The sequence below is a fragment of the Jaculus jaculus genome, chromosome 9 (assembly GCF_020740685.1).
Source record: "Jaculus jaculus isolate mJacJac1 chromosome 9, mJacJac1.mat.Y.cur, whole genome shotgun sequence".
Taxonomy (NCBI): domain Eukaryota; kingdom Metazoa; phylum Chordata; class Mammalia; order Rodentia; family Dipodidae; genus Jaculus; species Jaculus jaculus.
The window spans coordinates 14,917,199-14,929,700 of NC_059110.1; positions in this window are offsets into that span (position 1 = coordinate 14,917,199).

Below are 12,502 nucleotides of genomic sequence, written 5' to 3' on the forward strand. Positions count from 1 at the left end.
ACATTTAATTACACGAGCATGTGATAGTATTTGTCCAGCCAAAGAGGCGTGGGAAGCATTTTTGTGCTGCGTCTCCTATGGGTGGGGCCTGGGCCATTTCCCTAACTAGTGCCTTGAGTCATGAGAGTGCAAATCATTAAGCCAGGTTTGGTGGCGCACACCTTTAATCCCAGCACTCCGGAGGCAGAGGTGGGAGGATCGCCGTGAGTTTGAGGCCACCCTGAGACTGCAGATTGAGTTCCAGGTCAGCCTGACCTAGAGTGAGACCCTACCTTTAAAAAAAAAAAAAAAAAACACCTCCCTCTAAAAAAAGCTTTGGGGCTGGGAAGTTAGCTCAGTGGTTAAAAGCAAAAAGCCTGATGGCCCTGGTTCAAATTCCCAGTGCCCATGTGAAGCCGTATGCACAGAGTGGCGCAGCGGCAGGAAGCCTTGGCATGTCCACTCTCCCTTTGCCTGAAAATAAATCATCAATAAAACATTTTTTAAGTGCTTCTGGTGGGCACCTGATGGAAATATCCTTTCCTTTCCAAATACCAATCAATGCATCACAGTGCATTTTGCATTCCACTGTATAAAGTACTTTCACAACAGGAAAATATAAGGACCTATTTATACATTTAAAAATAAGGTATCAGTCAAAACTGGGTGAGAGCAGGATGTGGTGACCCATGCCTTTAACCCCTAGCGCTCGGGAGGCAGGGGGAGGAGGATCGCTGTGAGTTCAAGGCCAGCCTGGACTAGAACAAGACCCTACTTTGTCTTTGCCTTAACTGGTCATAGTGGTGGAGGACTGTGATTCCAGCACTCAGTACTGAGGCAGAAGATCACAAGTTTGAGGCCAGCAAGGGCTACAGAATTGGACACTATTTCAGATATAGAAAGAAGGAAGAGGCCTAAGGAGATTGCTCAGTGAATAAACACTTGCTGCATGAGGACCTGAGTTCAGATTCCCACACAAAAGCCAGGCACAAGCACGATAGCATATGCCTATAATCCCAGAACAGGAAATGCAGAAACAGGAGGCTCCCTTGGTCTTCCTGGCTAACCAATCAGGTCAAATCGGTGAGCTCTGGGTTCAGTGAGCCCCTGTCTCAAAAACAAGATGGGCCAGGTGTGGTGGCATTTGCCTTTATTCCCATCACCCGGGAGGCAGAGGTAGGAGAATAGCCGAGACTTCAAGGCCACCAGGAGACTACATAGTGAATTCCAGGTCAACCTGGGCTAGAGTGAGACCCTACCTCGAAACCGCTCCCTCCCCTCCCAAAAAACAAAGGGCTGGACAGATGGCTTAGCACTTAAGGGACATACCTGCGAAGCCTAAGGACCCAGGTTCGATTCTCCAGGTTCCACATAAGCCAGATGCACATGATGGTGCATGCATGCATCAGGAGTTCGTTTGCAGAAGCTAGAGATCCTGGCCCTCCCATTCCCCCGCCCCCAGCCTGTCTCTAATAAATAAATCAGGCCAAGCATGGTGGTGCATTTAATCCCAGCACTCGGGAGGCAGAGGTAGGAAGATTGCCGTGAGTTGGAGGCCACCCTGAAACTCCATAGTGAATTCCAAGTCAGCCTGGGCTAGTGAGACCCTATCTCAAAAAGCCAAAATAAATAAATCAGAATCCCACCCCCCCCAAAAAAAATAAAAGATGGAAGGTATAGCAGCTACCTTCTTCCTCATAGCTGGACAACCCCTCCCCCAGCTCGGCAGTTTATGGAGCAAAAGGACTTCTTTTTGTTGACCTCTAGCAGCAGGAAGGACGTAGTCCGAGTGACCTCTGTCTGACCCAGTGAGCTGGATTAATAAACCCCAAGGTCTGTCCTCAGCAACACGCCTCCTGCAGACAAGGCTTGACCTCCAAGAGGCTCCACAACCTTCCCAAATTGCCACCAGCTGGGGACCAGGTATTCAAAACACATGAGGCTCTGGGGAGGACATTTTGCTTTCAAACTACCACAAAGAGCAATTGAGGAAGACACCCAGTGTCAACCTCTGACCTCCACACACATGTGCACACACACCTGCACATACATGAACCATTGCACTTACAAAGATGCACACATGTACACCACACATAGAAAGAAAGAAAAGGTAAGCCAGGTGTGGTGGCTCACGCCTTTAAGCCTAGCACTCAGGAGGCAGAGGTAGGAGTTTCTCTGTGAGTTCAAGACCAACCTGGAAATACAGAGTGAGTTCCAGGACAGAATAACTAGACTGGGCTTAGAGTAAGACTCTACCTTGAAAAAACAAAAAAGAAAGAAGGAAGGAAAGCCAGGTGTGGTGTGCACTCTGTTAATCCCAGCAGAGGCAGAGGGAGGAGGATCCCTGTGAATTCAAGGTCACCTGAGACTACATAGTAAATCCCAGGCCAGCCGGAGCTAGAATGAGGCCGTACCTCAAAAATAAAAATTTTTTAAAAAAAGTAGAGAGGCAGCCGGGCACCAGCCTTCATAGCTCTCTATTTCCTCGCTGTGAACACGATGTGGCCATGCTTTCCCTACTGTGATAGTCTGATTTCTTTCTTTCTTTATTATTTTTTCCAAGCAAATACTTTTTTTTTCTCAATTTTTATTAACATTTTCCATGATTATAAAAAATATCCCATGGTAATAGCCTCCCTCCCGCCACTTTCCCCTTTGAAATTCCACTCTCCATCATATCCCCTCCCCATCTCAATCAGTCTCTCTTTTATTTTGATGTCATGGTCTTTTCCTCCTCTTATGATGGTCTTGTGTAGGTCATGGATATCCAGGCCATTTTATGTCTGGAGGGAGCACGTTGTAAGGAGTCCTACCCTTCCTTTGGCTCTTACATTCTTTCTGCCACCTCTTCTGCATTAGACCCTGAGCCTTGGAAGGTGTGATGGAGATGTAACTCAGTACTCCAGTCACTTCTTTCCAGCACTAGGATACATTCTGAGTCATCCCAAGGTCACTGCCATCGGAAAAGATAAGACTCTCTATCCAAAGTGAGAGTAGCGTTAATATAAGGGTATGGATATTAAGAGAAGTGCTTACTGGGCAGTTTGATAAGCATAGTATTGTTTTGGTTGTTCGAGGTAGGGTCTCACTCCAGCCCAGGCTGACCTGGAATTCACTATGGAGTCTCAGGATGGCCTTGAACTCACAGCGATCCTCCTACATCTGCCACCCGAGTGCTGGGATTAAAGGCACGCACCACCAGTTTTCAAGCAAATATTTTTATTAACATGGTAAATTTTTCTTTTTTCAAAACATGGTAGGGTTTTGACCTCATGCTTATCAGGTCTGCTACTCAAATGAACTTACAGCTTGACTACCTTGAAGATGCCAATTCCTTGCCCAGCTTGGGGTCCATTGCATACAGTTCCATGCTTCCCTTCCTGACCCATCTTTGCAAGTAAGTGTCTTTAATTTTATACCCCAAATCCCCTCAAATACATGGGATTATGAACATTGAATCGTACAGAAAAACAAAGACTTCATCTCTTATTCTAGGTTCCATTGTCATTTAGAGCTAAATTAGGTTGTCCAAACTCACACAGATTACAATATAGTGTACCACATAAAACATTTTAAATTTTGCACAAAATGCATCTCTCCTCCTTTGGTCTCACACAGAAATTAAAGTCCCCCGATACAAACAATACTATCCTCCAACCTTTCTTCCAGTTCATCAGTCCTAGCCAGTAAGGGCCTCTGCAGCTCCAGTTGGCATCTGGTTTCTTCAGCAGATGCTGCAAGGACTTGTCTTTCAGAATGAACGCAGCTCCTTTAGCACCTCCGTAGCGGAGGAACCCCCAACTCTTGAGTCTGGCGTCACACACAGCCCCGAAGTTCCAGACCACGCTTGAACGAGCAGAGTACCTCAAAATTCAGAAATAAAAAAGCCCAGGAGCAAACAGGACCGCCGCAGGAGCTTACAATCTAGGCTCTAACTCCATAAAAGTTAACTTCCCTCAACAAAAAACATTTAACAGCCAAAACTATATTGAGGGCTGGAGAGATGGCTTAGCAGGTTAAGTGCTTGCCTGTGAACACTCAGGACTCCGGTTCGAGGTTCGGTTCCCCAGGACCCATGTTAGCCAGATGCACAAGGGGGCGCATGCTTCTGGAGTTCGTTTGCAGTGGCTGGAGGCCCTGGCGCGCCCATTCTCTTTCTATATATATCTGCCTCTTTCTCTGTCACTTTCAAATAAATAAATAAAATAAACAAAAAATCAAAAATAAATAAACTATATTGAGCTGGGCGTGGTGGTGCACGTCTTTACTCCCAGCACTCGGGGAGGCAGAGATAGGAGGATCTCTGTGAGTTTGAGGCCACCCTGAGAGACTACAGAGTGAATTCCAGGTCAGCCTGAGCTAGAGTGAAACCCTACCTCGAAAACAAACAAACAAACAAACTCTATCGAGGTCATCAACTGCAGACCACAGCAGTGAAGACAGAGGATGGGGTGGGGGGGGAGGTTCTCTGGTCATCTTCCCCAGGTTGTCAGCCAATGGCCATCACTCGACCAGAATCCATTGGCCGGACACCTTGCTCTTCTCTATGCAGCAGCACCAGCCCTGGCCATTGTCCATCGTGGGCGCTCTGCGGGGGCTTCAGTGACTGAGCCCCGGATCCCCCTTCAAACTCCCCCACACACTTTTTAAACTCCCCGCAGAGAAGCCACGAAGAGCAGAGAAAAGGCGAACAGAGTGCTGTGTTTCTTCTGAAACCATAAACCAAGACAAACCTTTTCTTCCCTTAACCATTCCTTGCCGAGGAGACACCCCCGATCCAGGGCGGTAAATGACTTTCGTATCAGGTAACTCATTCTGCACCCTGCACAAACCCAGCGACAGTCGGCTCTCGTGCCTTGTTGCTTCGGCCTCCTGATAGTTCCACAGCCAAACCCCAACTCCTCCAAGGCCATTCTCAGCTCTATGCCTGAATTACTAGGATGTGAGCTAGTCCTGCAACCTCATCCTCAGTTCCCTGAACCCTGGGGACCATTAGCATTTTGGGTTTTAGAACTTTCCTTCCTTCCTTGCTTCCTCCCTTCTTCTCTTCCTCCCTCTTTCTTTTTTGGTTTTTTTGAGGTAGGTTCTCACTCTGGTCCAGGCTGACCTGGAATTCACTATGTAGTCTCAGGGTGGCCTCGAACTCTTGGCAATCCTCCTACCTCTCTCCCCCCCACCCCCCGTTCTGGAATTAAAGACATGCGCCACCATGCCCAGCTCAGACCTCCTTTCTTTTTATTTTTCTTCTTATTTTTGTAAAATTATTTTGTTTTACTTATTTGCAAGCACACAGAGAGAGATAGAGAAGAGAGACAGAGAGAGAATGGGCACTCCAGCCTCTGCAAATGAACTCCAGACGCGTGCGCCCCCTTGTGCATCTGGCTAAAGTGGGGCCTGTGGAGTTGAGCCTCGAACCGGGGTTCTTAGGCTTCACAGGCAAGTGCTTAACCGCTAAGCCATCTCTCCAGCCCTTTATTATTATTATTTTTTTATTAACAACTTCCATGATTGTAAACAATATCCCATGGTAATGCCCCCGCCACCTCCTTTCTTATGAAGGACTCTCCTTGTAGGACGTAACACATCTGTGGTCTGGTTATTGGTTACAATTGCAGAGGAAGTCCTTGTGACTATCCAGAGACTACATCAAACTGAGTTTATATTTGAGAGATCAGCTAGAGGCTTAATAAGATTCTAAGGGGGCCAGGAGCCCAGAGGTTGAGAATTGACCAGAGACTTTTGTCTGTTCGCCTACATACAACATACATTCATTCCATGCATGCTCCCATGATGCCCTGTGGACATCACAAAGGAAGACCAAGTAGTTAAATAGTGTGATAAACCAGGTGTGGTGGCACACACCTTTAATCCCAGCACTTGGGGTGGGGGGGAGCAGAGGTAGGAGGATTGCCATGAGTTCAAGACCACCCTGAGACTACAGAGTTAATTCCAGGTCAGCCTGAACCAGAATGAGACCCTACCTTGAAAAACCAAAAATAAAAGTGTGATAAAGCAGGCCATGGTGGTACATGCCCTTAGATCCAACACAAGGGAGGCTGAGTTACAGTGAGACCCCGCCTCAAATACAAACAAACAAAAGAAAAGTGTGATGAATATCACACAGTAAAGAGCAGCACTTGGGCTGGAGAGATGGCTTAGCGGTTAAGCGCTCGCCTGTGAAGCCTAAGGACCCTGGTTCGAGGCTCCATTCCCCAGGACCCATGTTAGCCAGAAGCACAAGGGGGCACACAGGTCTGGAGTTCATTTGCAGTGGCTGGAGGCCCTGGTGTGCCCATTCCCTCCCTCCTTCTCTCTCTCTCTCTCTGTCTGTCACTCTCAAATAAATAAATAAAAATAAACAAAAATAATAATAAAGAGCAGCACTCAAGGTGAACTTACAGAAAGAAAATCCCTGGCAATTAATTAGATGGTATTTTCTTTAATGAAAATTGGCCCTTAAACAGAAGTAGGAATGAAACTATTTCAAAGGAGAGGCAACTACTATTCTTGAAGCTTCCATGGAAAGCTAATATTTTCCAATCATGTTTTATTTATCAGCGAGACAGAGAGAGAATGGGTAATGGGCATGCCAGGGCCTCTAGGCACTGCAAATGAACTCGGCCACATGGGCCACCATGTGCATCTGGCTTAAGTAGGTTCTGGGGTATCAAACCTGGGTCCTTAAGCCTCACAGACAGGAGCCTTAACTGCTAAGCCATCTCTCTAGGCCTGAAAGATAAAATTTCTTTTCTTTCCTTTTTTTTTTTTTTTTTTTTTTTTTTGGTTTTTTGAGATAGGGTCTCACTCTAGCTCAGGCTGATGTGGAATTCACTATGTGGTCTCAGGATGGCCTCAAACTCACAACAGCCCTCCTACCTCTACCTCCCAGTGCTAGGATTAAAGGCGTGCACCACCACACCCATCTTTGAAAGATAAAATTTCTAACCCTCGACTATCTGTAGTTCCAAATATCAAAAGAAAGCACACTGGGAGCTGGGTGTGGTGGCGCATACCTTTAATCCCAGCACTCGGGAGGCAGAGGTAGGAGGATCACCATGAGTTCAAGGCTAACCTGAAACTGCATAGAGAATTCCAGGTCAGCCTAAGCCAGAGTGAGACCTTACCTAGAGAAACAAAACAAAACAAAGGAAGGAAGGAAGGAAGGAAGGACGAAGGAAAGAAAGAAAGAAAGAAAGAAAGAGAGAGAGAGAGAGAGAGAGAGAGAGGGAGAGAGAGAGGAAGGAAGGAAGGAAGGAAGGAAGGAAGGAAGGAAGGAAGGAAGGAAGGAAGGGAACACACTGGGACCTGATTAAATTACAAAGCTTTTGTACAGCAAAGGACACTGTGAATAGAGCAAAGAGGCAACCTACAGAATGGGAGAAAATCTTTGCCAGCTATACATCTGACAGAGGATTAATATCCAAAATATACAAAGAATACAAATATATATTATTTGTGTGTATATAACTAAATAATGAGAAATCAAATAACCCAATTCAAAAATGGGCTATGGGGCTGGAAAGATGGCTTAGCAGTTAAGTGCTTGCCAGTGAAGCCTAAGGACCCTGGTGTTCCCCAGGTCCCCAGGTAAGCCAGATACACAAGGGGGAGCATGCATCTGGAGTTCATTTGCAGTGGCTGGAGGTCCTGGCACACCCATTCTCCATCTATCTGCCTCTTTTTCTCTCTGTCTGTCGCTCTCAAATAAAAATAAACAAAAACTTTAAAAATATATAAATAAATAATGGGTCATGGGAGCTGGAGAGATGGCTTAGTGGTTAAGGCTCATGCCTGCAAAGCCTAAGGACCCAGATTTGATTCTCCAGGTCCCACGTAAGCCAGATGCACATGGTGGCACACACGTCTGGAGTTTGTTTGCAGTGGCTAGAGGCCCTGGTGTGCCCATTCTCACTCTCTCTCTGTCTTAAGAAATAAATATTTAAAAAATGGGCTATGGAACTAAATAGAGTTCTCAAAAGAAGAAATACAGATGGCATATAAACATCTAAAAAATGTTCTAGGGCTGGAAGGATGGCTTAGCAGTTAAGGCATTTGCTTGCAAAGCCAAAGGACCCAGGTTCTAATGTGGAAGAGGTGGCGGAAAGAATGTAAGAGCCTATTGCTGAAGACTCCACATACTTGGGCTGCAAGGCCAGAGATATCCTGCTGGAACTGAGCTGATAACCTCCTCCATGTAGACCAGCTGACAGGAAGCTGGAAGTAGCCATTGTACATGTAGTTCAATGGGAGAAAGAGATACCACCAGTGAAGATACTCAACAGTGGACACTGCAAGCCTTATAATTGGCCAGCCAGGCCAAAAGAACCAACGGGTGCAATAGTGGCACGTCTGTCATGGTGGAAACCAACTGCCCTCTAATTGGACTGGAGGCCTGCTCCATGGGGGGAAACACATCCCTGATACTGAAAACTTAAAACAGGTAGTCATGAGCCCTAGGGGTGTAACATCTGCTGCTATCTGGAAAAATGTATATACTATGCTTATCAAACTGTCTGGTAAACACTTAATATTCATACCCTTATATTAATGCTACTCTCACTTTGGGTAGAGAATCTTTTCAGATGGCAGTGACCTTGGGATGACTCAGAAGGTATAGTGCTGGAAAGAAGTGACTGGAGTACTACATCTCGATCACACCTTCCAAGGCTCAGGGTCTAATGTGGAAGAGGTGGCGGAAAGAATGTAAGAGCCAAAGGAAGGGTAGGACTCCTTACAACATGCTTCCTCCAGACATGAAATGGCCTGGATTTCCATGACCTCATAGTGCCTGACAATACCTACACAAGACCAACATAAGAGGAGGAAAAGATCATGACATCAAAATAAGAGAGAGACTGATTGAGATGGGGAGGGGATATAATGGAGAATGGAATTTCAAAGGGGAAAGTGGGGGGAGGAAGGGTATTACCATGGGATACTTTTTATAATCATGGAAAATGTTAATAAAAATTGTGAAAAAAAAAAGAATGTAAGAGCCAAAGGAAGGGCAGGACTCCTTACAATGTGCTCCTCCAGACACAAAATGGCCTGGATATCCATGACCTCACAGTGCCTGACACTACTTACACAAGACCGTCATAAGAGGAGGAAAAGATCATGACATCAAAATAAAAGAAAGACTGAGAGAGGGAAGGGATATGATGGAGAGAGGAGTTTCAAAGGAAAAGTGGGGGGAGGGAAGGAATTGCCATGGGTTATTGCCTACAATTATGGAAGTTGTCAATAAAAAAAATAAAAATAAAATACAAACGCAAAAGTATGTACAAGGAGAAACTACACATGGATGACATGTAAGAAAAGTAACAATATTCTTTCACAGGCAGTGACAAGTTTATACGCACTGCTTTTAATTATACATGGCTGGCTCTGCAGTTATGCCAAAGATAGCAAAACTGAGGCACTTGCTCCCACTTTACATTTGAGTAAGTTCATAAGGTTAACAGCAGCTTTAGAATTATTAACCAGAATTGTGTCTCAGGCTACTGTTGGGGTTTCCCTTGTTTATTAAAAACAAAATGTTGCCAGGCAACACCTGTAATCCCAGCACTTGGGAGGCAGAAGTAGTAGGGTCGCCGTGAGTTCGAGGCTACCCTGAGACTATAGTGAATTCCAGGTCAGCCTGGGCTAGAGTGAGACCCTACCTTGAAATTAAAAGCAACAAACGAAAAAAAAAAAAAAAGTTGGGGCTGGAATGATGGCTTAGTAGTTAAGGTGCTTGCTTACAAAGCCTAAGGACCAAGGTTTGATTCCCCAGTACCCATGTAAGCCAGATGCAAAAGGTGGCACATGTATCTGGAATTCCTTTGCGTTGGCTGGAGGCCCTGGCCCACCCATTCTCTCTCTCTCTCTCTCATTCTCTCTTTCTGTCTGCCTGCTTCTTTCTCTGTCTCTCTCAAAAAATGTTTTTCTTTTTTGGTTTTTCAAGGTAGGGTCTCGCTCTAGCTAGGCTGACCTGGAATTGACTATGTAGTCTCAGGGTGGCCTTGAACTTACAGTGATCCTCCTACCTCTACCTCCCAAGTGCTGAGATTAAAGGAGTGCATCACCACGCTAGGTTTGAATAAGTTTCTTCAAATTAAAACAAAGTTATTTTTTTTAAGTGTTGCTGAACTGACTGGGACATACCGCTATCCAGACACAATTTAGGATATATTAGGCACAAAAAAAAAAAAAAAAAAAACAAACCAGTCCAGATTTGATTCCCCAGACTCATGTAAGCCAGCTGCACAAGGTGATGCGTGCAAATACGGTCGTGCATATGTCTGGATTTAGTTTTAAAGTGGCTAGAGGCCCTGGCATTGCAATTCTGTCCCTCTCTCATAAAAGAAAAAAAATGTCAGGCGTGGTGGCGCACACCTTTGATCCCAGCACTCAGGAGGCAGAGGTAGGAGGATGGCGGTGAGCTTGAGGCCATCCTGAGACTACATAGTGAATTCCAGGTCAGCCTGGGCCAGGGTAAGAACCTACCTCGAAAAAAACAAAAAAACAAAAAACAAAAAAAGGCTGGAGAGATGAGATGGATTAGGGGTTAAAGTGTTGCCTACAAAGCCAAAGGACCCAGGATGGAGGTTCAATTCTCCAGGACCCACATAAGCCAGATGCACAAGGTGGCACATGCGTCTGGAGTTCATTTGCAGTGGCTGGAGGCCCTGTAGTGCCCATTTCTTTGTCTCTCTCTTTCAAATAAATAAATTAAAAAAAAAAAAAAGTTGGGCCAGGCATGGTAGTGTACGCCTTTAATCCCAGCACTTGGGAGGCAGAGGATCACCATGAGTTCAAGGCCACTGAGACTCCATAGTGAATTCCAGGTCAGTCTGGGCTAGAGTGAGACCCTACCTCACAAAAACCAAAGGGGGGGAAAAAAAAAAAAGGTCAGGCATGGTAGCACACACCTTCAAAAAACATTGTTTTTTAAATGAACATGACCTATATCATATTGCCATCTAAAAATTTTTTCAAGACCATCTTTTGTTAAGGCATTTTTACTATTTTAAGCCCTTCTAGCATTTCCTTTTACAGACATTTATCATTGTCTGAAGCCAAACATGCTAATACAGAATATTGATGTTCAGGAATGATCAGCTGAACAACCATCTCAGAAGTGACTGGCCATGTGTGGAGGCCAGAGCGCCACCTTGGGGTGCTGGTCCTCTCCTGCAACCTTGTTTCAGACAGGCTGTATCTTGCTTGCTGCTGGGAAGGCCAGTCTAGCTGGCCCACACGAGCTTTAGGATACTCCAAGCACAGCCTCCCATTGCTGGAAAGATGCTCTTCGGAATACAGATGAGTGCGCCACCGTACATCTGGCTTTACGTGGGTGCTCAGGACCTGAACTCCTGTGGGCAGACTTGTGGAGCAAGCACCTTTAACCACTGAACATCTCTCTAGTCCTTTATTTTGATTGTTTTTTTTGTTTTCTTGTTTTTCTAGGTAGGGTCTCACTCTAGCCCAGGCTAACCTGGAATTCACTATGTCATCTCAGGGTGGCCTCGAACTCATGGCGATCCTCCTACCTCTGCCTCCCCAGTGCTGGGATTAAAGGCGTGCGCCACCACGCCCGGCTCTAGTCCCTTATTTTGAGATAGTCTTGCTGTGCAGCCCTTGGCTGGTCTAGAACTATGTAGATCAAGGCTAACCCCAACCTTTCATACACCACCATACCTGGCTGTAATGGATTACTTCAGTAAAATGTATTTCTGCTATGGCTTCCTCTAAATGTGGGACCAAACTAGTGAAAAGTGATAGTTTCCTGTGGTGACTACATTAGGAAGTGCCAGATCATCTATCCTTGTCTGCTGAGGGTTCGTTACCTTATTCTAATGCAGTGATTGTGGGTCCTGGGCTTCCTAGCTCCTAATAAAAACCAGCAAATCTAGGGATGGAGAGATGGCTCAGTGGTTAAGGCACTTGCCTGCAAAGCCTGAGGACGAAGCCAGACACGGTGGCGCACGCCTTTAATCCCAGCACCCGGGAGGCAGAGGTAGAAAGATCACCATGAGTTTGAGGCCACCTTGAAACTACATAGTGAATTATGGGTCAGCCTGGGCTAGAGTAAGACCCTACCTAGAAAAACAAACAAACAAGCTGGGCATGGTGGCACACGCCTTTAATCCCAGCACTGGGGAGGCAGAGGTAGGAGGATCGCCGTGAGTTTAAGGCCACCCTGAGACTCCATAGTGAATTCCAGGTCAGCCTGGGCTAGAGTGATACCCTAGCTCAAAAAAAGAAACTCTCACTTTTGGTAGAGAATCTTCTGTTTTCAGATGGCACTGACCTTGGGACGACTCAGAAGGTATCAATCATGGTGATGGAAAGAAATGACCACAGTGCTCAGCACTGCAGTATCTGTATCACACCTTCCAAGGTTCAGGGTTTAATGCTGAATAAGTGGTAGAAAGAATGAGAGCCAAAAAGCCGGGCATGGTGGCGCACGCCTTTAATCCCAGCACTCGGGAGGCAGAGGTAGGAGGATCGCCGTGAGTTCGAGGCCACCCTGAGACTC